At 43.2% G+C, this 27592-nt stretch overlaps 1 protein-coding gene across 1 annotated transcript in view; it reads left to right on the forward strand.

Moving 5' to 3' along the window:
* The first annotated feature begins 1274 nt into the window (after window positions 1–1274).
* Window positions 1275–27592, forward strand: part of LOC138349855 (uncharacterized) — a 242317-nt gene continuing 215999 nt past the window's right edge. The window contains exon 1 of the mRNA XM_069327655.1: window positions 1275–1429. The gene's annotated coding sequence lies outside the window, so the exon portion shown is untranslated. The remainder of the gene's footprint in view (window positions 1430–27592) is intronic.

Genomic DNA, 27592 nt, shown 5'->3' on the forward strand with positions numbered 1-27592 from the left:
TATTGAGGTAGTACGATACCTGTACATGTATTGTAAATCCCTAACGGTACCGGGATTTACAATATTTTTAAATATTAGCAGTTCGGCAATAATACTACAGGGTAACTAATAAATTATTACACAGTGTAATTAACTTTCCACTAGTTACCACTGATAATGAACTCTCCACTAGTTACCCCTGATAGTGAACTCTCCACTAGTTACCCCTGATAATGAACTCTCCACTAGTTACCACTGATAGTGAACTCTCCACTAGTTACCACTGATAGTGAACTCTCCACTAGTTACCACTGATAGTGAACTCTCCACTAGTTACCCCTGATAATGAACTCTCCACTAGTTACCACTGATGGTGAACTCTCCACTAGTTACCACTGATAGTGAACTCTCCACTAGTTAGCCCTGATAATGAACTCTCCACTAGTTACCACTGATAATGAACTCTCCACTAGTTACCACTGATAGTGAACTCTCCACTAGTTAGCCCTGATAATGAACTCTCCACTAATTACTCTCCACTAAAAATAAAATCTAATTTTGATAATCGAGCAATGTATAAAAACGGAGGTTAGCTAACCGGATTGTAAATAATAGTATGAACAAACACAACAAATAAATATTCACCTGGGGAACTGTTCAGGGAGGTTTCTCCTCGGAAAATAAGTCTTAATACGCCACAGGTGGAAGCTGGACACGCAATTGAGCCGAAGAAATGTAAGTGGAATGCAGTGAAGGAAGTTGATGGAGCCACCTCCATCCACAGAAGAATTCGGAACGTCCGAATAGTTAAATTGTAACGCAACAGGTGCTCAAAAAATAGATTAGTTAATGTGATTAAAAGCTAGATTCGCCTGTAGTTATCGGTAGATTAGTAGGAAACAGTAATGTTTACACTCAAGCATCTCTCAGTCCACCAACGCCCTCGACAACGTCTCCAGAGAGGATTACATCAACGCCGGTAGTGGAAAAAAAGATCAATAATCTCACCCCCATACAAATATCCCCTTCTGAGCCCTACCCCCCAACATCAACTCTGTATTCTCCCCCATGCTCACAAACACCTTCAAATATCTGCTACACACCCATGCTCGCAAACACCTTCAAATATATCTGCTAACACCCACACTGCTAAATAGACAAACCAGGAATATATGGAGAAAAGGATTTATTTTTGTCCAGTTATTGAGAAAAATGTTTTCAAGAGCTTGTTTTCCCTTGGTGGTCGACTCAGACTTGAGCAGCGAGTGTGGAAGCGAGGCCTCAGTAGCGCTCTCGCTGTGGTGGTGTGAGGTTGTGTGCATGTGTCGCTCCCAGCGAACTGTGATTCGTAGCTTGTTCCGTGGGCTCGAACGTGACAACCTGAGGATTACTTACCTTGCTTTGGATACTTAAGGAAGAAGATAATTATTATTATATTCAACATCTCAAGGTATGTTTTGGGTCCGTATTAGTGTTCAGGAATCGAGTCTTAGAGCCTTGTAACTTTTCTTCAGACAAGACGGGTTTAATGGTCGTTTTAAATTGTCCTCAAATGAATTAAGGTTTAAGGAAATTATAGGATTTTCTTGAGTCTTTAAGATAGAATATTTGTAATTTATGTAAGTAATGCAAAATTTAGTTTTTTGGGGGAGATTACTCGTCCTGGTGATGAGTTACTGAACTTGAGTAAATGTTTTTTCTTGAGTACCACCTCCTTCAGGGGTATACTTATACACTGAGAGGTATACTCTTATTTCTCGGTGTATATTAACTGAGAGGTATACCTCATTCTCGATGTATGTACACTGAGGTATTCTTCATTTCTCGGTTTATATACACTGAAATGTATACTTCATTTCTCGATGTATGTACACTGCGCGTTTTTCTATAGTCCTCGATTATATTCAGGTTTAAAGTATACTTTGTGGTTGGTCAGGAAGTTGTTTGTGGTGGACTGACAACCCTCCAGAGGTTGACAGCCCTTACCTCACTAGTGGAAGGCTAAGCACCACAACCTCTACCATCACTGGTAAGTGGTTGTGCTCGTTAGCAAGCGCATCTTAGAGAGTCCTGATACCGCCTTATAAGCACCACCCACACTCGTATCTTCTTAGCTCCTCCGTAGCCGAAGTCCTGCTTCCAGGAGTTCGGTAATGGTGACGGAAGGCGGCCGTAAGTAATAGGATTTGCTTGCATTTTCTTATTATTTAAGGTCAGTCTTTGTGGCTGTTATTATTGTCTTTGTGTCAAGCAGTTTGTTTTAACCTGCTTGTCAGAGCTGAGGTTTATAGGGGGAGGTTTTTGTTCCAGGTTCACACGATGTGTGTGGACCATGGTAACCTTGGAGAGCTTCCCTTTCACTTTCCCAACACTAGGTTTAAAGCTTGATACAGCTTCACACACCTTCACCTTCACTGCTTCTTCCTCATTTTCTCCACCACCTTCAATATTTCCACTCAGGTGTCCACCTAGGGGTCCACTAGAGGGTCCACTCTGGGGTCCACCTAGGGGGTCCACCCAGGCATCCTCCCCCGCTCACACAGTATTCAACACTCGCAGTCAATGTCACAATCACTCCCAACTATCACCACCTCTAATGACGCCCTTGATTGTCATCGCGAGGGCTGGAGGGCAGGTCCGTGGCGACCCACTTGTTTATGGCCAACCTTGTGACTCTGGCGGAGTGGGAGTCCACCCACGGCTGTAGGTGCGGCGGAGAACTGCGTGACTACGTGGGTGAGCTTCCCACCCACTGCCGTTAGTGTGGCGGGAGGCTTGTGTAGGTGGCAATTCTTGATTCCCTTCCACAGATCTGGTTGTTCCTTCCCAGTGGTAACTATAGCATTCTTCTGTCGTCTGACTCGTTATGCAGTGTAGCGAGTGGTTGAAACTAGGTCACAGGTGATTGAGTGTGCTTACACATCAATATACATACATTCTCGTCTGTCATACATAGACAGGGTTAAAGATTTGTTTATTTTTCTCTACATAAATCAGTCGTGTGGCGTAGTGGTTTGCGTGTACCTGGCTCACAACCGAAGATCCCAGGGGGGTTCGAAACCCAGACGGGACCGGAGATAGGTTGGCATATTTCATTCCGCCCTAATCCTTTCACCAAGCAGCAAATAAATACCTGAGAGTTAGGCAAATGTTGTGGGGGTTGCATCCAGATGATGATAATCAGTATAGCTGGCCTTGGGGGGGGGGACCTCCTTATAGATTTCCCGTCCACAGCTGTGGGAATCCGTAGGGAGTACGAGTCAGGTCGTGAACATGTCTCGTACTATTGGGGGGGGGGGGGGGGATATGTGCGACGCGTCGTCCCTGGAACAGGTGTGGGAATGGAGTCGCCAGTGGGAGCTTCCCTCTGGTGTAAGCGATCAATCCATCACCAGTCCCTGGCCTGTACTGCCTGAAATACTTAGCAGCCGTCTAACGGAACGTCGTGTTTATTGAGACTCGGTGTTACTTCAAGAGACTCGTGTTGTGGCCGCGAAGGGTTAACGAGCTCGTTAAGTGGTGTTAGCATGGAGAGTGGCTGTTGTATGGAGGGTAATGTTGTTGTCTGTAGGTTGCTGGAGGCTGGTCCTGTAATTATCATGTTGACAGAGTGCGCGAGTGACGAGCATGGCTACCATAGGAAGTTTATGGTGTGAGTGAGGACCATAGCTACCATAGGGAGTTACTGGTATAGTGTGGGAAGTTATAGTTACTGGTATAGTGGTGGGTATGTGGGTACACATACCCACCAGGCAACTGGGTATGTGTATGGAGTAATGTAGTGTGTATGTTGTGGATGTAGTAATCCACTACAAGTAAAGTACTTGTCGTGGATGTGTGGGTCTGCGGGCCGCTCCAAGCAACAGCCTGTTGGCTCAAGTTATCACAAGTCGAGCCTGGCCCCAGACCGGGGCTCGGGGAGTAGAAGAACTCTCGAAATCCTCTGCAGGTATACTCCAGGTATGCATCCATAAGGAGTTGCTTGTGCAGTGTGCGACCATAACCTTGAGTGTCACTCCCTTATTAAGTCTTGCATGTCATGGTGTGGTGGGTTACTGCGGATGTCAAACTGCATTCATACAGGTGTGTCATTTAAACAGTGATTAATACGTGGGTGGGTGTTGTTTGTGTGTGTATGCGTGTATACTTAGGTAATTGTACGAACCTGATTGTGCTGGCGAGGTTGAGCTTCGGCTCTTTGGTCCTCTTTAGTCCCTCAACTGTTAGTCAACTAGTGTACAGGTTCCTGAGCCTATTGGGCTCTATGAAATCTACATTTGAAACTGTGTGTGGAGTCTGCCTCCACTATATCACGTCCAAATGCATTCCATTTATTAAATACTCTGACACTGAACTAATTCCTTCTAATTACTCTGGGGCTCATTTGGGTACTCAGTTTCCACCTGTGTCCCCTTGTGCGTGTACCACCCGTGTTAAATTATGTCATGATCTACCATGTCAGTTTCGCTGAGAATTTTGTATGTGGTAATTATGTCTCCCCAAACTCTTCTCTCTTCAAGCGACGTGAGGTGCAATTCACGCCGCCTTTAATCATAACTCATACCTCGTAGTTCTGGAAAGAGTTAGTGGCATACCTCTGAACCATCTCTAACTTCGTCTTTTGCTTGACAAGGTACGGGCTCCATGCTGGAGCCGCATACTTCAGGATTGGTCTGACATAAGTGGTATACAAGGTTGTAAATGGTTTCTTACACAACTTTCTAATGACAGTTCTGTTGTTAGCCAGTCTCGCATTTGCCGCTGATGATATTCGGTTTGTGTGTACTTCAGGAGATAGTTTCGGTGTGATATCAATTCTTAGATCCTTCTCTCTGTTTCACTGACGACTTCGTCTCCCATTTTACACCGTCTGGCCTTCTGCTCCCTCCACATAGCTTCATCACTTTACATTTACTAGAGTTAAGCTCTAGTAACCATTTATTGGATCATTCCTTCAGATTATCCAGGTCATCTTATAGCCTCTTGCTATCTTCCTCGGTCTTAATCCTCCTCATAATTTTGTTATCAGTGAACATTAGGAGGAACGAGTCCGTTATATCTGGGAGATTGTTTTATATATATTAGGAACAGGATAGGTCCAAGGATTGAGCCCTGTGGGACTCCACTAGTGACAACTTAGTGATTCTGATAATAAGATCAGAATCAGCACGTGGTATTTAGAGGATAATCTGAAATGTAGGTAAAAAGAGATTGAAAGTGGATTAAAAACTTTTTCAAAGGGCTTATAAACAAGGACTGAAAATTAGCAAACTTGGGCACAGCTTCAACTATTTGTCATCAATTAGTTATATTGCGAGTCATCAATTAGTTATATCGCGAGTCATCAATTAGTTATATTGCGCGTCATCAATTAGTTATACCGCGCGTTTAAAAAGGGTAAAAACAGAAAACGGTAGTAACTGGCCAATATGGCTGTAGGCAAATTGAGTGAATTATCATTTGCCACTACTGAGGCTGGCTATTGTTATATGTACAGAAAAGTTTGGAGGTCAGACGTAAGCGGCTAGTCTCACCAAACTTTGCAGTGTGACCCTTTCACTTCACGCCGCCCCTCACCATGGTCTCGTAGCACAGTTGGCTTCGTTCTCGACTCATAATCAGGGCTTCCGGGTCGATGCCCGGGGCGGGGGACTGAAATGGTTGTGCACGTTTCCTTTCACCTAATGCCGCTGTTCACTCTATGTACCCGGGAATAAGCGACTGTTTGGGGTTCGATCCTGGGGAAATAGTTCAATCTTGGGAGGACCCCGATATAAGACTAAAGTAGGTATAATATACTTTAATATAATATGAAAATATAACGTAATATAGACATACTCTAATATAATACATGTAGTAATAAGCATTATTACATATTATACTCCATGCTTCAATATACACACACGCTTCCTGTCCCCTATAAAAGTAATTAAATTATGAGTAGGGTGGGGTTACAGGTGTGGGCTGGGTGGGGTTACAGATGTGGGCTGTGTGGGGTTACAGATGTGGGCTGGGTGGGGTTTCAGGTGTGGGCTGGGTGGGGTTACAGATGTGGGCTGAATGGGGGGTTACAGGTGTGTGGTCAGGGTGAGGGTACGCGACCCCGGTCTCTTGCCTGACCTTCTAATTTGGTGATTTGAGGCCAAATTGGCCAAATTTTAGTTCGTGTCGGCGGGTCGGGACTCCCGGCCAATCACAGTCGAGAATCGGGTTTCGGTGTGGACGAGAACCCCCCCCCCCCCCCAACCCCACCCATTAATGAGGTTAATTTCTGTCCACACCTCCAGCATTATTGACAGATATCCGACTCTCCCCGTCACCTAACCCGTCATCTCACCCTTATAGGTCGTATTTTGGACGTAATCGAACACGTTGAAAATACGGCCTACTGAAAATCCTGTCTCAAAACTTCAATATCTGGCATTCACCGACAGCAAAATAACACCTTCTAATACTATTTTCATATTATTCATATTATCATTTTCCTGTTATCTCTCATAGATTGAGAGATAATAAGAAAATGACAATATTTTGCGTGGTGTGAGGCAAGGAAATTAGCAGCATTAGCTAAGCCACTATGACTATGTAACTTGATGCCTTCCCAACTATGCTGTCTTCTCAGCTTGAAGCCTTCCTAGCTTGCTGCCTTCCCAGCTATGATGCCTTCCTAGCTTGCTGCCTTCCCAGCTTGCTGCCTTCCCAGCTTGCTGTCTTCCTAGCTTGCTGCCTTCCCAGCTTGCTGCCTTCCTAGCTTGCTGCCTTCCCAGCTTGCTGCCTTCCCAGCTATGCTGCCTTCCCAGCTATGCTGCCTTCCCAGCTATGCTGTCTTCTCAGCTTGAAGCCTTCCTAGCTTGCTGCCTTCCTAGCTTGCTGCCTTCCCAGCTTGCTGCCTTCCTAGCTTGCTGCCTTCCTAGCTTGCTGCCTTCCATCCTTGCTGCCTTCCTAGCTTGCTGCCTTCCTAGCTTGCTGCCTTCCCAGCTTGCTGCCTTCCCAGCTTGCTGCCTTCCCAGCTTGCTGCCTTCCCAGCTATGCTGCCTTCCCAGCTATGCTGCCTTCCCAGCTATGCTGCCTTCCCAGCTATGCTGCCTTCCCAGCTATGCTGTCTTCTCAGCTTGAAGCCTTCCGAGCTTGCTGCCTTCCTAGCTTGCTGCCTTCCCAGCTATGCTGCCTTCCCAGCTATGCTGCCTTCCCAGCTATGCTGTCTTCTCAGCTTGAAGCCTTCCTAGCTTGCTGCCTTCCTAGCTTGCTGCCTTCCCAGCTTGCTGCCTTCCTAGCTTGCTGCCTTCCTAGCTTGCTGCCTTCCTAGCTTGCTGCCTTCCTAGCTTGCTGCCTTCCTAGCTTGCTGCCTTCCTAGCTTGCTGCCTTCCCAGCTTGCTGCCTTCCCAGCTATGCTGCCTTCCCAGCTATGCTGCCTTCCCAGCTATGCTGCCTTCCCAGCTATGCTGCCTTCCCAGCTATGCTGCCTTCCCAGCTATGCTGCCTTCCCAGCTATGCTGCCTTCCTAGCTAGCTGCCTTCCCAGCTATGCTGTCTTCCCAGCTATGCTGTCTTCCCAGCTATGCTGTCTTCCCAGCTATGCTGCCTTCCCAGCTATGCTGCCTTCCCAGCTATGCTGCCTTCCCAGCTATGCTGCCTTCCCAGCTATGCTGCCTTCCCAGCTATGCTGCCTTCCCAGCTATGCTGCCTTCACAGCTATGCTGCCTTCCCAGCTATGCTGCCTTCCCAGCTATGCTGCCTTCCCAGCTATGCTGCCTTCACAGCTATGCTGCCTTCACAGCTATGCTGCCTTCCCAGCTATGCTGCCTTCACAGCTATGCTGCCTTCCCAGCTATGCTGCCTTCCCAGCTATGCTGCCTTCCCAGCTATGCTGCCTTCCCAGCTATGCTGCCTTCCCAGCTATGCTGCCTTCCCAACTTGCTGCCTACCCAGCTATGCTGCCTACCCAGCTATGCTGCCTTCCCAGCTATGCTGCCTTCCCAGCTATGCTGCCTTCCCAGCTATGCTGCCTTCCCAGCTATGCTGCCTTCCCAGCTATGCTGCCTTCCCAGCTATGCTGCCTTCCCAACTTGCTGCCTTCCCAGCTATGCTGCCTTCCCAGCTATGCTGCCTTCCCAGTTATGGTGCCTTCCCAGCTATGCTGCCTTCCCAGCTATGCTGCCTTCCCAGCTATGCTGCCTTCCCAGCTATGCTGCCTTCCCAGCTATGCTGCCTTCCCAGCTATGCTGCCTTCCCAGCTATGCTGCCTTCCCAGCTATGCTGCCTTCCCAGCTATGCTGCCTTCCCAGCTATGCTGCCTTCCCAGCTATGCTGCCTTCACAGCTATGCTGCCTTCCCTTCATGATAAATTAGTCACTTTCTCAGTATCAACACACCTAAACATTCGTGACAGACTCCTCTCTGCTCTGACACCCCTTTTAAGACCTAACAAAAAAATCTACCAAGCTTAAGTTAACGGAACTTAAGCTGATAACCTTTGAACTTTGACCTGATAACCACATTGTGGTTATCAGGTCAAAGTGGGCGTAAAAATGCCGTAGTTAACCTTAAAAGATGATCGACTGGTCTTCGTGTGATGAATCTTCCAATCCTGAGTACTCAATATTGGAAGGATGATTGGAAGGATGATCATGTGGGTAAGGTATGTGAATAAGAACTCTTGTCTTGATCTCTCACAAATATTATGAAGTGCTTAGTCTTTAGACTCTTCAGACCTACGGTATGAGGTTCCTGGGGGTAGATTCACGAAGTAGTTACGCAAGCACTTATGAACATGTACATCTTGTCTCAATCTTTTACGGTTTTCTTTACAATTATTAAACAGTTAATGAACTCGGAATCACCATTAGGCTGTTTATAACAATAACAACCGTTGATTGGGAAGTTTTCATGCTTGTAAACTGTTTAATAAATGTAACCAAAGCCGTCAAAGATTGAGGAAAGATGTACACGTTCGTAAGTACTTGCGTAACTGCTTCGTGAATCTGGCCCCTGGAGCTTTACATTGGCTTTATTCACTCGAGTGTTCATGAGTATTATGCTAATAATGCTGCTGAAGATTGCGAGTGCAGATCACTTGGCCCTGTATGATTAACAATGCAAACACACACAGCCTAACGGATCCGATTGTTTACATGTTACAACGTGTTACAAAAGGTGTTACATCTTGTTATAAAGTTGGTGTACTGCAGTAGACCAATAGGCTTACTGCAGTTGTCGCAATGCAAGGGCCAATCCCTGGAAACACAAACCGAAACTGTCTCAATTTTCCGCTTGTTATAACTTGTAATAAAGTTGTTACATCTTGGCTTAACGTGTTTAAGACGTATTAAAACGTTGTTACAACTTGCTATATTGGTTATCATAACTGGTTAGGAAGTGTTAAACCTTGTTCGAACGTTGTACCAACGTCGTAGTTTCGGTGTGTGTTTGGCGGGATAGGACAAATTCAGTGATCATGAATGGGTCAGTAAGTTTACTGCAGTGGTCGCCATAAATGGGTCAATATTTGATAATAATTTAACATTAACAATTGTGATAATGGTAGCAGTCTAGTAAGCAGTAGTGGTAGTAATACTGGTAGCAATCTTGGTAGCTATTGTGGTAGAGAGACCTGAGAGAGAGTGAGGTAATGGTAGAGTAATGGTAGAGGTGAAGATACCCTACCTTAATCCCCTAAGGGTAGGGGGTTAAGGTAGGGTGAGGTAAAGGGAAGGGATAAGGGTAAGGGGGAAGAGTCAGGGGGGGATCCAGCAAGCTAAAGTGGTTATTTTGCAACTTTATTTTTGTTTGCTTCATTTTTCATTGGCCACCGCAATATAACTACAACTGGTTCAACAATAACAGCATCGATATTGAAAACTTGCAGTAGCTCCATCTGCCGATGGGACTGGAAAGTCGTTTCTCACGTTTGGACGGTTGAGGTTTCAGTTTCAGATATATAGCGGCGTGCTCTATATATATATATATATATATATATATATATATATATATATATATATATATATATATATATATATATATATATATATATATATATAATGTCGTACCTAGTAGCCAGAACGCACTTCTTAGCCTACTATGCAAGGCCCGATTTGCCTAATAAGCCAAGTTTTCCTGAATTAATATATTTTCTCTAATTTTTTTAATATGAAATGATAAAGTTACCTATTTCGTTATGTATGAGGTAAAAAAAAATTTATTGGAGTTAAAATTTACGTAGATATATGGCCGAACCGAACCAACCTTACCTAACCTAACCTATCTTTATAGGTTAGGTTAGGTAGGTTAGGTAGTCGAAAAAACATTAATTCATGAAAACTTGGCTTATTAGGCAAATTGGGCCTTGTATAGTAGGCTGAGAAGTGCGTTCTGGCTACTAGGTACGACATTATATATATATATATATATATATATATATATATATATATATATATATATATATATATATATATATATATATATATATATATATATATATATATGTATTTTGTTCTTGCATTTTACAACGAGGCAAACTCCTGCCAGTCAATGTCTCTGTTTTGAAACACACTCTTTCAGTTAAAATTCCATCTCAATATCTAAGGCAGTTACAGTCATTTCCAAGTATTTGCAAAGACTTACTCCAGAGACATGGAGAAATCCTTTCCGTATCAGATGGTATTCAATCGTACATTTACTTCAGTTTTACAGAAATCTTTCTCGTTTTTGACCGAGTATTGCTCGCATCTATTGAGAGCTTCTACCTTTCCCATAACTGTTGATAGTATTTTATTGAAATACAGTTTCCTTTTATGTTATGTTTTATTTTTTATGTGTGACGAGCACTCCTTATATTTTACCATATTTAATAAGCAAAATTAAGCACTATGCTTTCAGAAAAGAATAGAACGCTAATCTCAAACATTAACAAGGAACAATACTTATTGTATGTATCAAATAAGGAACTATAGTCTACGGCACTAGGAAAAATATAATTAAATAGTGGGGGGTTCATTACTATTTTAGCTTAATAAATCACCTGAACATGTATTCTGGACTATATGTTCTTATCTGGTAGCTTTGTGGGCTAAATCAGTAAACCAGCCACGAGAACCACAGTACAGGAGGACGATGACTTGGGAGTGGCACCCTAGAGGGGAAGGGGGAAGACATAGGACACGCTGAAAGAGGAGAAAGAGGAGGAAGGGTAAGACATAGTACACGCTGGAGGAGCTGTGTGTGTGGGAGGTAAACACCAGGATGCATTATATCTAACAAGGGGGGGACGCCCCACTCTCCTTTATATTATTACTGCAGTTTCCTTGCCCGGGCACCGGTGCTTCCTGGAAGTTTTCCTCTTCATGATAACATGTTTTCCACTCCTTCCTTCCTTAAAGAAGGAAAGTTGGCCGCGGGTGTGCCCGTGTTAGCACATGTAAGAATTGCATTAAAACTTGGGGTGAAAATACTTGGCTCTTTGGACGGGTAATTTCTTTCAGAAGGGTTCCTCGCTGCAGAGACATTGGCGGGAAGAAGGAGTCCGGGTGTTAAGACATATGAATTAAGACTAATGACCGAGGAATGAAATGTTTGTGGAAGGGGGAAAACGGAGGAAAATAAAACCCACCGTAGGTATAACCCAGGCAATGGTCGTAAATTCTCAAAACTTTTCATTTATATAGAAATATGCGCCAGTAACTTTTATTTAATGTGCAATATTTCATAAGTTTTTTTTTTCTGCAAGACTTTTAGGTTCGTGCATTAACTTGCTGGCTTTCAGGGATCATATCACCAGTTGTGGAGAGCCACCATTTAGCGAGGGTTCGCAGGCTAGGCCATCTCTCACGTCTGCCAAATCCGGAAACTTTCGACTTATTCAATTGCAGACTAGTGTAATGTATAAACACTATGGTATTCACTCATGATATATGTATATATATATATATATATATATATATATATATATATATATATATATATATATATATATATATATATATATATATATATATATTTTGTTACGCCGCCGGCTCCTCGTTCCAAGCCTCGGTGACAAAGGATGTGACATTGATTGATGAAGATTAAGCCACCCAAGAGGTGGCACGGGCATGAATAGCCCGTAAGTGGTAGATTTTTTTGGAGTGAATGTGATCTTTGGTCGTGAAAGAACCAAAGTGCTGTGCTGTGCTTGCACTTAAATCGTCAGTCCTTAATATGTGGCTGCTATCGCGGGGGAGGATACTGCTTGACAGTCTTTATGAGGGTCTCCAGCTGCTGGACACTTTTCATGACCAGAAGAGTGACAGTGTTGATGGCTTCAGGGTGGTTACTGCAACAATTAGGGACTCCTAAAGCTCTTCTAAGATCCTTGGTGGCTTCACACTCCAGGAGATAGTGAAGGAGTGGCTTTTCTGTGATTGTTTGGCAGAAGATGCGTTCGCACTTTCTAGGATTGCAGAGGGCGAACCTTCTGCTACTCTCTGGTGTAGATGAGCTTTGTTGAGGTGTCCGAGTTTTTGGTGATTGTGTTTTTTATGTGCTCTAGGCTGGGTTAGATTATTTTGTGGATTACTGGATGACGAGTTGTCAATTTAGCAGTTTCATCGGCTTTCTCATTTAATGGGATTCCAACCAGGAATGGAGTCCAGTTTAGGGTGATGTTGAATTCTTTGCCCCAGTTGGTGATCTGACATCACCAACATGGGTATAAATACCCAAGTTCTCGGTCACCTCAGCAGTCTATCTCAGGTGCTCAGGGAAGGAACATTACTGCCTCAGCGGTAATTGCTCTTGCATGTATATGTATGTATATATATACGTATATATATATATATGTTGAACCTAGTAGCCAGAACGTCGTACTCGGCCTACTATGCAAGGCCCGATTTACCTAGTAAGCCAAGTTTTCCTGAATTAATATATTTTCTCAATTTTTTTTCTTATGAATTAATAAGCTACCCATTTCATTATGTATGAGGTCAACTTTTTTTTATTGGAGTTAAAATTAACGTAGTTATATGACCGAACCTAACCAACCCTACCTAACCTAACCTAACCTATCTTTATAGGTTAGGTTCGGTTAGGTAGCCGAAAAAGTTAGGTTAGGTTAGGTTAGGTAGGTTAGGTAGTCGAAAAACAATTAATTCATGAAAACTTGGCTTATTAGGCAAATCGGGCCCTGCATAGTAGGCTGAGAAGTGCGTTCTGGCTACTAGGTACGACATATATATATATATATATATATATATATATATATATATATATATATATATATATATATATATATATATATATAGAAGGCATCCATCAGTCTCAGGAGACATTGGACTTGCGTCCATAATCTTGCAAGTTGCAAGGACTTGCGTCCTTGCAACTTGTGTTTTTCTTTCGTCCAGGCGCCTTGTATCCTTGTGATGGTTCGGGTGATCAACATCCCCGCGGCCCGGTCTCTGACCTTGTGCCCTGGTTGGTGAACTAATCAACCAGCCTGTTAGTGGCCGTTGCTCACAGTCACATCACATCCCGGTTGATCAGGTGGGTCAAATAGTATGTCCAATTGACGATAAAATAAAAAATAAAAGATAAATATTTTTATGGGCATTGATACATATGCATGAAGTGTTAATTCTCTATGACAAAAATAGTGTCGTAAATGACACATGTGTTTGGGGGGGGGGGGTTATTAATGCCTTCCACCGGCATTGATGACAAATGCCGGTGAAAGGGCTTTTGTTTAATTAGAGAGGCGGTGGGCAGCATTTATTGCTCTTGCATGATCAACGACACAATGCCTGCAACACGTCATCTCCTAAAATTCGTCGTATTTTTTTGAGGAATCGATTAAACCGTTAAAAATACGACGTATGAGAACATATTATAACACCGTAATACTTACGTTTTTTTCGGCCTCGATAGGTTTTTCGCCTTATTATTTTGAGAACAGTTTCATCAGGTGAAAGGAAACGTGCCCAACCATTTCTGTCCTGCCTAGGGTTTGATCCCAGCCGGGTCTATCGGTGACAAGCAGAGGACGCAGACCCCTGTTCTACCTACATTGCTCAGACTAATCCATATCTATGCTACAGCAAAACATGTGAAAATATGGTTAATTCCTCTTCCACATTTAGAAGGAATTTGTGTTTGACACTCGTGTCTAATTCACATGAAATATTTCATGTGGCGGGGCTTGTTGTCTGACTTTTTTACGGTTGAAATTAATTCATTGTTGCTGCTCAACATTCCCTGTGGCGGAACATGGCGTAGTTTAGTGAGTTTTATCAGGTAGGCTGGTTGACGGTGGGGGGGGGGGGGGTAGCCAGGTGTTGCTCTCTGCTCCATTAAATTCCTGAAGGATAAACGTGAGTGTTTCTGAAAAGTGTGTGACCAGCTCTTGAGTGCAAGGCCTTCACGGTGACGGATGAGAGACTCTTGGGGGCGTCTGAGAAGCTGTTGTGTGTGACAAAAATCAAGTACAAGGTCGCTTCAGGTGACTGTAGTGGTGTCGGTACAAGTGAAAGTCGCTGTGGTTCAGTGGTAGAACGCTCGCCCATCTCTCTTCCCCTCCACCCCCTCCCCCCCCCCCCCTCGCCACGCGAGGGTTCGAAGCCTGGATAGGTAGGGTCGAGTTGGTGCTGATCCCTTGACTTTTCGCCAATGTTCACATAGTAGTTGTGGAGATCTTGCTTTAAGCCGACGGTGGATCGTGTTCTAAGCAAAACCTGTTTGGTAAGACTTAAGGCGAGCTATGGGAAAGGGAAAGCTGTCGGAAGTGGCGGTTTCGACAGGCTTTTTTTCTTGTCATCATAAGGTATATTTAAGGACTGCTGTTGTCTGCTCTACCCAAGAACTTGGGGCAGTTAAGTCACCCGGAAGCATGGCTTGCCTGTTGATCAACAACGGTCTGAGTCACGCCCTGGAAACACAAACCGAAACTGTCTCTATTTTCCGCTTGTTACAACTTGTAATAAAGTTGTTACATCTTGGCTTAACGTGTTTATGACGTATTAGAACGTTGTTACAACTTGTAATAAAGTTGTTATATCTTGGCTTAACGTGTTTATGACGTATTAGAACGTTGTTACAACTTGCTATATTGGTTGTTATAACTGGTTAGGAAGTGTTAAAACTTGTTCGAACGTTGTACCAACGTCGTAGTTTCGGTGTGTGTTTGGCGGGCGCGCGCTCTGTCTCCAGAGTGTAAATATTGACGGAGCGCTAGAATATCGTGCATGTTGCCCCTTGTTGTTGCAACCAATGCATGCGTGCCTGCCATTACATTTGTGTGGTTACCCTGAGCCGCCGCTGACTGCAGTAACTTCACATGTTAAATGTCGTCCCCACCTCGGCTGCAGCTCAGCAGCGCTACCTTAGCCACATTTCCGTTATTGTTGGAGGTATTCTCCACCTGACAACGGGCTCTTGCCTGCGTTACCTGCAGCTGGCTCAGGGCATCAGTGTCCCCACAATCCGATCCGTCGCGAGGCCATTAGAGCAATAAATACATGTTGCAAAGTTCAATTACAGCCCAAATGTTACTGTTGCACATGTGGGAATGATTTCCTTGGTTTCACCTTGCTGCAGCTGTCAGGTGAGAGACAAAGTAGGTCTTCTTACGTCTTTCAGGAGTGAAGTACCTTACCTTGAGGTTACCTTGAGGTGCTTCCGGGGCTTAGTGTCCCCGCGGCCCGGTCGTCGACCAGGCCTCCTGGTTGCTGGACTGATCAACCAGGCTGTTAGACGCGGCTGCTCGCAGCCTGACGTATGAGTCACAGCCTGGTTGATCAGGTATCGGAAAGTATGAGAGAACCTGTCACCACTTCCTGGAGGAAGAGTGCTGGTGACACAATACTCGCTGACACGTTTTGCTACATGTATCATGCTGTGTCCCGCCAAACACACACCGAAACTACGACGTTGGTACAACGTTCGAACAAGTTTTAACACCACCTAACCACTTATAACCACCAATATAGCAAGTTGTAACAACGTTCTAATACGTCATAAACACGTTAATCCAAGATGAGACAACTTTATTGCAAGTTGTAACAAGCGGAAAATAGAGACAGTTTCGGTTTGTGTTTCCAGGGTTGCTACATGTAATATGTGTCACTCTCTTCAGGGGAAGCTGCATGCAGTGATTTATTCTCGAATCGTTATAGATCTATACCACAAACTACCTCGTTTGTAGTTGAGTCACAGACACAACACTTTTGCAAAGTGTTAGTTTTGAATACGAATGTATTGTTGATTTACGTTGCCATGACTATGGCATTCAGTCACGTGGCAAAGTGTTCATCCACTGTAGCTGTTCATTCTGGTATTGAACACGTTGAACACTCGCGTGACAGCCTGAGAGTTGCTCTTTATATTTACTTGAAAGCTCAAATATGTTCGTTAATAATTATTAGACAATTTATCTGCATTATCCAGACTATTATTCAAAGTGAAATGTATTCATTGTGAATTATACAATCAGCATCAAATTATACAATCAGCATCATTATTCACTATATATGGTCAATATCTCTCTAAAAAAATGGCTATATTGGTATGCATAAACTAGGCATTTATTATACTTAAAATTTATCCAAAAATAATCATTTATTTTTGGGTCTTATTATATTTACTCACAAAAGATTATTTTAAATAAGATACATTTTAAATACAAGAATTATAGTTACTGGTTTGCATGTAAATAAAAATCCCCTTCCTCACCTTGGCCATAGACAATAAATCCTGCGATAGCCACACACGTGCTAAGTCAGAACGAGGTTAAACCCTCAACTTAGCCACAGGTACAACAAGGCTATAGTAGGTAGGGGGCGAGATGACCCTGTCCTCACTTCCAAATAGTCACTGATAGGGAAGTACTTATAGGTCAGTACTACATCCCACCTACAAAATTCTTCTTTCCATTTCATGTTTTGTCTTAAATTTCGAGTAGTTATAAGGTTTAATTTTATTAAGGTGTGAACGCTTTGAAAAGATTAAACGAGAATAAAATAAGAAAGTGGCATTTTATGCATTTTTTAAATTACAAAAAAACTGTTTTTAAAAATTTACAACTGTTTTGACTAACCGGAAATGTACGCACCCAAACAACCTACCTAACCTATTAAGGCCGATGCATACAAAATTGTATATATTAACAATATTTAAAAATATATTAAAATTAAATATTTAACATTATATTAAATGAAATTTGTTAATAAATTAATTATTAACATTAACATTAAATTAAATTAATGTTAAATGTGACATTAAATATTTAAAATATATTAATGTCACAATTTTTACGGCATGGCTTGATTCCTTGAAAAGAAATAGATGTATACAGTGATTAAACAGGTTGTAATGGCAACATTGTTTAATCAGGTTGTTTAAACAGGTTAATACAATGGTAAGAGACATCAGGTGGAGTGCTGACACTGAAGGAGGCCCCGCTGACACCTGAGCCTCGCAACTGGGTGATTTGAGGAACTTTAACCAATACTGGTTGTGAAAACCTGGAGAGAGAGAGAGAGAGAGAGGAAGATGCCATCTTGCTTAGGCACTTCTCAAACGTCAATTGTTTTGCTTTTGATTCCTTTGATTTAGTTGACTGTTGAAGCAGTGGCTGTGTTTAATAAGAGTTCCGCCCCCCCCCCCTCCATTCTTGTTAATGTTTACGACGACCACTCTTTAGAGTGAAGGGAATTATGAGGAGAAGACGCCAAGCCATTACGACTATATAGCACTGGGAATGGGTCAGGATTAGGAATTGGGATGGGACGGGGGAAAGGAATGGTGCCCAACCACTTGTGGACGGTCGGGGATTGAACGCCGCCGACCTGCATGAAGCGAGACCGATTGAATGATACAGATTAAGCCACCCAATAGGTGGCACGGGCATGAATAACCCATAAGAAGCGAGACCGTCGCTCTACCGTCCAGCCAAAGTGGTTGGGCACACTTTTGAAGTGAACATTGAGTGTTTTTATAAATGATGTTTTACACATTGTAGCAACACTTCTTTATTGTACTCCTAAGTGTCTACCAAATGCTTCTTGTAGCCCAATCGTCTACGTCCTCGGCTCAGATCGAGGACCTGGGTTCAGTTCCCAACCTGCTCAGAAACCGTTGGGCACGTTTCCTTTCATCTGATGCCCCTGACCGAGCCTCGGGGACTTTGACCCCCACCTTCCCCCCCTTCCCCCCCCCTTCCCCCCCCTTCCCCCCCCCTTCCCCCCCTTCCCCCCCCTCCCCCCCCTTCCCCCCCCCCCTTCCCCCCCCCTTCCCCCCCCCCCTCTGGAATCAACGTAAAGAAACCGCGAGGTTAGTTTGATCTCGCAGTAAAATAGATACCACGGAGTCAGGGAGCTGTTGTGGGTTGCATTCTGGAGAAGGTCAGTAGTTGGCTAAGGGAATGGGGGGGCCTCTATAAGCCTGAATGCAGGCTGCCTGTCCCCGGCACCGGGGACAATAGACCCACAAGACAATATTTATTTATTTATTTATTTATTTATTTATTTATTTATTTATTTATTTATATACAAGAAGGTACATTGGGTTTGAGAGAATACATAGCATAGTATTGACAATCTTGTAAAGCCACTAGTACGCACAGCGTTTCGGGCAGAAAAGACAATAGACTCTAGATAATAATAGACAATAGACAATAATAGACAATAAGACTCACCCAATGACGAGTTCTAAGCCTCCTACTAGCACCCGTCGATTATAAAAAAAAATTATCCTTTTTTATTTTTTAAGTCTTATACCGCACCGACGGAAGTCTTATTGATCTGCTGTGGCTTCAGTCTTCTCTGTTCCCTCTTTTACGGAATTGTGACAAAGCCTTTCCCCAACTTTTTCATACTTTTCTCCCTTTGATATATTTAAGGAAAAGTATAAAAGACTGTAAATTCTTCGCAATTTATTTTGAAGTGTTAATTCTGTATTGTGTGGGTGCTCCTTCGTTATATGTTTACTGTAATTTGCTGTAACTGTGTGTAAACTAACGGACTTATAAATGTACAAGCATTTATGATTAAAATATATTTTAATTTTACTTCAGAGCATCAACAAAAACGGGTATTCATTTGAATGTTAACCCAGTTGTTAACTATTTGCTGTAATTATGTCTTCAGGCTGATCTGGGGCAAGGCTTCTTGGGTTTCATCTGATCTTTCAGACTGTTACTACCTCTGACGGGTCACGATAGCAATTGGAAACTAATGGTTTTCCTACATAACTTTTTTCAGATGTTAAAATGTATATGATGATAAGCTTATTCAAAGTATCTTATACAATACTTTCCAAAGCATGTAGCATTAATTCATTGTTTTATGTGTGGTATCAGGATGTTGTGGACAATACCACATTGGCTCTGCAATCAATCCTCTTGGTGAACATATGGTATTTTTTTTAAGTAATCAGCCCGGAGGTAAAAATTGCCTTGGGTTAGGGCAAGGAATAACCACCCTTAGTACTGACGCTTATAAGGACTATTAATTATCTTCTCTGGTACGTTAGCTGGGTAGCCTAGATTTCGACGCTTTCAGTAATTCGCTGTAATCTGGGCAGGTACCTATTTACTGCTAGGTGAACAGGTGCATTAGGGTAAAAGAAACTCTGCCCATTTGTTTTAACCTCTACCGGGGATCAAACCCGGAACCTCAGGACTACGAATCCCGAGCGCTGTCCACTCAGCCGTCAGGCCCCTGCGGCAGACCTGAGCATGAAGCTGGACTTTAATGATTTTGTAATTCCTTCCGTATGCTATTGCTCCTTTGCCTGAATAGTTAAACCGATTTTCACCCGAAATAAAATTATTACTTACCCCATAATATTCGTAGAGGCTGATTAGATTTTGCCTGAAATCGGTCCAAAAGAATCGGAATCATTTACTTAAAGGCCAATTTATATTACATTCCCAATTTTTTTGGTGGCTAATGAGTAGTTTGGTAAATATTTTGCAAGTACACGTATGTTAGGTTTTTGAGAAAGGTTTTTTTTAGTTCATACTGAGACCGCGGCTCTTTAAAAGTTTTATTCCATTAGGCCAATATGAGTTTTCTGGTTAATTTATACCATGATGCTGTGTTTATAGGGGTGTGAATTTTACATCAAATTGGTTAAGCACTTTATAACTATGTAGCTACATTGGACACGTAGCCTTCTTTTGATAATTACTTACATGGCACTTAAAAGGGATACGAGTACAAGGACCTAAGATATGAGGACGTGAAGAACGTTGCCCAACCCCATGGACCATCGGGGATCGAACGCCGACCTGCCAGAAACGAGGTCATACCCGCCAAACACACACCGAAACTACGACGTTGGTACAACGTTCGAACAAGTTTTAACACCTCCTAACCAGTTATAACAACCAATATAGCAAGTTGTAACAACGTTCTAATACGTCATAAATACGTTAAGCCAAGATGTAACAACTTTATTACAAGTTGTAACAAGCGGAAAATAGAGACAGTTACGGTTTGTGTTTCCAGGGATAGCTGTACCAACCAGTCCAATGGGTTGGAGCCATTTAAAGATGCTAGAGAATTTGCTGTTATATTTTCATGGAAATGTTGGCCCACACAGTCTGTAGTCAGCCATCATAGCAATAATTTGTTTCCTAATATGATTGAAAGGTGAATATGTTCACTGCAAACTGTTTTTTGTTTTCCTTGGATAATGGGGACAGTTTTAGGTTAGCTCAAGGTTAATTAGGTTAAACAGTGTGTCTGTAACACCTCAATTTCATTTTCGCTCCCTGTTTTACCATAAATCGTAGTGTCATCTGCAAATTGGGTTGGGTTAGTAATATTGTCATCTGTATCATGAATGTATATGACAAAAATGTTGAACAAATGAGGGAGAACGGCCTATTGACATAGCTCGGGTGCAGGGGGGGGGGGGAGGGGTTGTGTAAAATCCTGTTTGTGCCTCGGAGAGACTACGGGATCCAGTAAGTTCAGTAGAACTTTGGTTTCAACCCTTTTACCCTGTCGTAGCTCAGTCGATAAAAGCAGTGTCTGGGATGCTCCCGGACGCAGGTTCGAACCCTCGTCAAGACCTTTGTGGATTTGTTCATTTGATGCATCACGTTAGTGTGATCTCTGTGTGTAACAAAACCGTTGACCTTAAGATGGAACCTTGTGGTAGCCCATTCACTACATTATTCCTCTCATTCATTTGCACTTTAGACATCCCTTTGGTTTCTCTGTTGAAACCATTGTTTCATCCATTCTACTATTTTTCCCATTTATTACATGTGCTTCTAATTTCTTTTCCTGATTTTCATACGGTTCCTTGGTATGAGCTTCAGAGAAATCTATGTATACTCCGTCTACTGGCAGTTATCTTGTCTTATAGGTGGTTATCGTTTCCAAAAAACGCGAGGAAGTTAGGTAGGCAAAATGATTTTTTTTTTACATAACCTTGTGTTCATTTTCCTAGATCTGTTAATGATTTCATTCCTGAGGATTTTAGTCATTAGTCTGCGTGTATCTGAGGCGAGACTCATAAGTCAGTAGTATTCTGCTGACCTCTTCCTGATTTATTTATTATTATTTTCTGTGTTTTTGAAGATGGGGAGTAACATTTGCATATTTCCAATCTAAGAGGACTTACCTTTGATCCACAGATTTTCTGAACAGGAGTTTCAGTGGTAGACACAGTGCCTCGGGCAGCTCCTTTGTGTTTTTTGATTGAATTACATTCACACTTGGGGGTTTTAGAACCCTTTAATGTATCAATCCTGATGGTTTTGCACGTTATGGAAATATCACTTAATTCATTCTTTTCACCTGCCTCGTTTATTTGTTGTGGGTATTGGGAGGTTGTGTAGTCTTCCTAGTGTGGAACACTGATGTGAAGTATTCATTCAGAGTGTTTTCTGCCCTTTATCGTTGATTATGAATGGGGTCTCATTATTTAAGGTTCCTGTCGGGTCTTTGGCCTTCGTTTTGCCTCGTTAAACTTCGAGACATAAAAAGTTTGGATCCTGTTGTTTTGTGCAAGTTTGCTTTCGTAGATTTTTTTATGTATTTTTTTCTGATCTGATTTCCTGTGTGGCTGTGTTTGGTTCTTTTCTATATATCTCATAATATATGTGATTCCTGGTGGAGTGATGTTTCGTGCAGAGGTTGTACTTGGTTGTTAAAGCTTTATCTTTACTGACTTAGTCATCTAACTAGTTCCTTTTTGTGTGTGTTCATCTGCGAGGTATATTTTTTTGTTGGAAAACGTTCAGTGATGAACTTTTCCTCTCCATCGTTAAGTATTTGAGGTTCACTTTTTGTATCATCAATTATCCTGCTTTCCACTTTGGCGGAGAGAGGAGCATCAGTCAGGAGATGATAGAGCATCATAGGAGATGAAGATTATGCTAATTTTGTAAAGCATCTTCATCAGTTCACTCATTTTTATGTTAATGTATAGTGCCAGACCACCACACAAGAAGCTGGGTCAGAACATGGGCGATTTCCCTGTTGTCTGGGACAGGTTATTTAGCTGACCATTCAGAGGATGCAACCCACAACAGCTGGCTAACTCTCCAGTAACTATTTTGAACTGGATGATCAGAGACAGCAGGTTTAAGGAGTGGCGAAACATCTCAGTCTTGTGACGGAATCGAACTCGGGACCTTTGAGTACTGCTTGCGATGATAGCTATATATTACATCATACACATTCAATTATCAACAAGCAGTTTACCCCTAGGTACGTGTTGCCATCAAGACCAGAACTGCCAGTTTACTCCCCCCACCTAGTGTCAAGTTGGGCCTCAGTTAACCAATGAGAATGCAGGGCTAGATTACCCAGTAATCTCGACAGGGGTACGAACCTCTCCTGTAATTACACTCACGGAATATATGTAGCCTGTGTTTGTATTCTATTTTCCTGTGCCTCTATAGATGCTAATTGTTCCTTGGTGAAACGCGTCAGGCCACTTGAATGTGCAAAATAATATTTTTTTAGAGTTAAAATTTCCCAATCAAAAACCCAAGAAACTAACATTTTGTGCTAGAAGACATGATCCATTCCTATTAATCATACTTAATAACATGTTACTCCATTGATCGCGTTCATGTAGCGAGAAAATATCAGCCTGAACATAAAGGTGAAGAATAAAGTCAGAGTTTTATAGATATTAAGTAATAAAAATATAAAACCACTCGTATCATTCGAGTGGCGTTCACTGTATAATTCGCAATTCAATATATTTATGATCGTGGCTATGCCTGCAGCCCTTTTCAGCAACACCTCACAGCTTCACCGGACCAAGTATACAATGCCCTTCATGAATTCTCATATATATATATATATATATATATATATATATATATATATATATATATATATATATATATATATATATATATATATATTCAAATTCAAGAGAGAAGGGGTGGTGGTCAACGTGAGAGAGAGGGCGGGTCAACATGAGAGAGAGAGGAAGGTCAACATAAAAGAGGGGGTCAATATGAGAGGATAGGGAAGTAGGGCAGAGTAGATGGCGGGCAGGAATCATGGATGCACTGTGTATATCCTCTCTGGATCGCCACGCTAAGGCGATGAAAGAGGAAACTACTGGAGGCTCTAGGGTATCTAGTTGCTTCAGTTAGCTTAGAACCCAGTGGGACAACACACGTGGGTTTCAACTTTGGCTAACACCTATGTGGACGTCAGTGTGGCAAGTCCAGGCGGTGCTGCCAATCACCAGGATTGGTGATTGGCAGCACCAGGATTGGTGATCGCCAAGTCTCGTAAATATAGAGATCTTGATCACCACTACAGTTTTGTCCCCATTGTCTCGGAGACAATGTAATACTTCCACCACTTATAATACTTCTACCGTGACCATTCTCATCATAGCTACTGACTCATCATGCTCTCAGCAGATGTTTTCCGGCGTAATATAGATGGTTATGATTTAATTAATCCATTTACCACCAATACGGAGGCGTCGACTGCTACGGGAAGACACTAAAAGGGACTGCCATAAACATGGTGATAGTTCGACTCCTAAGTGAAGTGGGTCCTCCACCCTCACCCCCCCCCCCCCCACCCCAACCTGATATTGTCATAATCTCTATTCTTCTCAACTATCTTTTCCTGAAAGATTAATTTCAGCCTGTGTCTCTTCTGTCTCTCTCTCCTGTCTCTCTCTCCTGTCTCTCTCTCCTGTCTCTCTCTCCTCTCTCTCTCTCCTCTCTCTCTCTCCTGTCTCTCTCTCCTCTCTCTCTCTCTCTCTCTCTCTCTCTCTCTCTCTCTCTCTCTCTCTCTCTCTCTCTCTCTCTCTCTCTCTCTCTCTCTCTCTCTCTCTCTCTCACACCCTCTCACTCTCCCAGAAATACGAACTCGGAAGAGCAATCAAGGATGACTTTCTGTATGTATATTACTGGAAACTGTCCTTATCGCTGCTCATCTTACGAGTCTCTCACTTCTATTTCCATTATAACCAAATTAGGTTATATTTAATGCTAAGCGAGATTCAAAATTTTTGCAACAGGGGGAAAGCTGGAGCCATTTGTGTTGAGTGTGAGCCTTAACATGCTCAGTTGATGCACTGTTGCACTACGACCAGTTTGTTGCGACACTGATGCAAATGGTTGTTAGGTTATGCGGGAATGGTCGCTAATGGGGAGCTGGCCTTGAGAGGTTTTGTCAAGTCTTGTTGTACAAAGTTTTCAAGTTTTTCAAGTTTCAAGTTTCAAGTTTGTACTTGTTGTACAAATGGCAAGTTTTCTGTGTGGGGAGTTAAGTCAGTTGGGGTTTATTTAGTAGTTTAGTTCAAGGAGGCCTGGTCGAGGACCGAGCCGCTTGGACGTTGAGCCCCGAAACCATCGCAACGTAATAGTAGTATCCTAAAACAACATTGTTTTTTTTTCTAGCCCAAAGCACTTTGGGTGGACGGTAGAGCGACGGTCTCCCTTCATGCAGATCGGCGTTCAATCCCTGACCGTTCAAGTGGTATAGGCACCAGTCCTTCCCCCAGTCCCATCCCAAATCCTAGAAAATGTATATGTTTATCTCTCAGAATGTTCGGTAATACGTTTATTGCTTGTGATGTGTATATATGTATGTATTAACACGATATACTGAACGGGGTGAGAATAGCTTGAGCTACCTCATCCCTTTGTGTGTATTTGACCTCAATATACTGGTTTCAATTTCAATCCCAAATCCTTATTCTGATCCCTGCCCAGTGCTATACAGTCATAATGACTGGGCGCTTTCTCCTGAAAGTTCCCTTCTCTTAGTTTATGTTCTTCTCGGAGACGCGGTCATACATTCACACAAAGGGAAGAGAACTGTCAGGGGAAAGCGCGAGATGCTGAGGTTAATGGGGCGGGTCTTGTGGTGCGAGAGACAAATGTACCTAAACCTTCTACACGTACAGTGTTTAGGTAGGTCAGTGGTGTGGGGGCCGACGTACCCAAGCCTCCTACACGTACAGTGTTTAGGTGGGTCAGTGGTGTGAGGAGCCGACGTACCCAAGCCTCCTACACGTACAGTGTTTAGGTGGGTCAGTGGTGTGAGGAGCCGATGTACCCAAGCCTCCTACACGTACGGTGTTCAGGTAGGTCAGTGGTGTGAGGAGCCGACGTACCCAAGCCTCCTACACGTACCGTGTTCAGGTAGGTCAGTGGTGTGAGGAGCCGACGTACCCAAGCCTCCTACACATACAGTGTTTAGGTGGGTCAGTGGTGTGGGGGCCGACATACCCAAGCCTTCTACACATACAGTGTTTAGGTGGGTCAGTCACCGGTGGGTCGAGGGAAGAACCAGAGATATGAATATAAAACCCGGTTTTTTTCCCCTTGTTCTAAACCCGCGAGGAGCTCATCCAAGTCCCTCTTCTTGAACTTTAAGGTGAAGGTAATAGTATAATGACTCATCATTATGTGTGACTCATCAGTGAATCTCATACACAACAATCCCCAGCATGAATATCAAAGCGTTTATTCATTGCACGAGGAACATCACTTAAAGGTAAATAGGAACACTGACATCAATGGGGCTGACTTCCGTGAAGTCGGCTTTAATGCGTCAGTTGCCTTGCCTGTCACGTCGTGTTCAGGAAGTGTTGTCTGCAACTTGCAACAGGATTCCGGGAGTTCTGTCGTTCGTGAATATCTCCAGTTTGATAACACATCTTCGGACGATGGATGTTTACGAAACGACTGAACCCCCGAAGACTATGAGACGACATAATTATATGTATGTTGGCAGACGACATGATGATTCACTGGTTCCTGGCTGGATACGGTGGTTAACACCGCTGCTGCCTTGGTCATTAAACATTTGTGTTCCCTGCTGGGTGAGCTGTTAACTTTGATGATAGTGATAGCTAAAGGAATGATCGGGGTGAGTATTTGATCGTTCTGCACCCCCCCTTCCTCATCCCGTGGGACGTGAACGGGCTTTCTCTCTCTCTCTCTCTCTCTCTCTCTCTCTCTCTCTCTCTCTCTCTCTCTCTCTCTCTCTCTCTCTCTCTCTCTCTCTCTCTCTCTCTCTCTCTCTCTTTTTCTTTCTCTTTCTCTCTCTCTCTTTCTTTCACACACACACACACACGCACGCACGGGGGCCTGGCGGCTGAGTGAACAGCCCTAAAGATCTGGGAACAGTTTCTTCCCAGTACTTGAAGCTTTGCTTATAGTCCGAAAAACCATAATCGACCAAAGACATCTGCCATTTCCACACAGCTGATCCTGAGTCGCCAAGTGTCTAACGGCCCTTAGAGGTTAAACAGAAGATCAACAGCAGAACGACCGTTCCTGTAACCACACTGTCAACTACGTAGTAATCGATGATGATCACAAAAAAATACTAATGTACTCGCAGATTACTGTCAACATAATATGCCAGGAATTGAAAGTATTGACTCAGGCCTGCAGTTGCCGACAGTTGAATGACACATCCACTTGTGGACAAGACGTTCATCTGCTTCGTACTGTCGGGAGAGTCAAATTCCTTGAGTTAGCACAGTTGGTAGAGGCGTGTGAGATCGAAGCCAATAGATCCACACACACACACACACACACACACACACACACACACACACACACACACACACACACACACACACACACACATTAGCGTAAGTCTTTACCCACCCTTATTCGGTCCCTAGTGCCTTACATTGAGTTGTTAAGGATATACCGGACTTCTGGCTGTTGGATAAGCATTGCATATCAATTTGTAAGGCATTGCTTGCATCAAGTTGGAGGAGATAGTTGTTTTGGTTCAGGGATCTGGATCTTGGTAGTATAAAATGGTTCGCCAGGAGATAAGCCTTTTCCTGATTGTAACAGTCCCGTCTGCCTGGTTTAATGGTAGGATTGTGGCCTCACTTGGATGGCCCTGGCGATGTTTAACGACAGATCTCCAGTCTTTGTCTTTGTATCTCCGTTATTCTCTCATTCTGTCTTCCTCCTTCCCTCTTCCCCATTTCTCTTTTGCCCCCTTTCTCCTTCCTACTCTCTCTCCTTTGCACACTCTCTCTCTCCTTTCCACTCCCACTCTCTCTCCCTCCCACTCTCCCCCTCCCCCCCTCTTTCCCTTTCACTCTCTCCCCCTCCCACTCTCTCTCCCCTTCCCACTCTCTCTCCCTGCCACTCTCCCTTCCACTCTCTCTCTCCC

The sequence above is a fragment of the Procambarus clarkii genome, chromosome 20 (assembly GCF_040958095.1).
Source record: "Procambarus clarkii isolate CNS0578487 chromosome 20, FALCON_Pclarkii_2.0, whole genome shotgun sequence".
Lineage (NCBI taxonomy): Eukaryota > Metazoa > Arthropoda > Malacostraca > Decapoda > Cambaridae > Procambarus > Procambarus clarkii.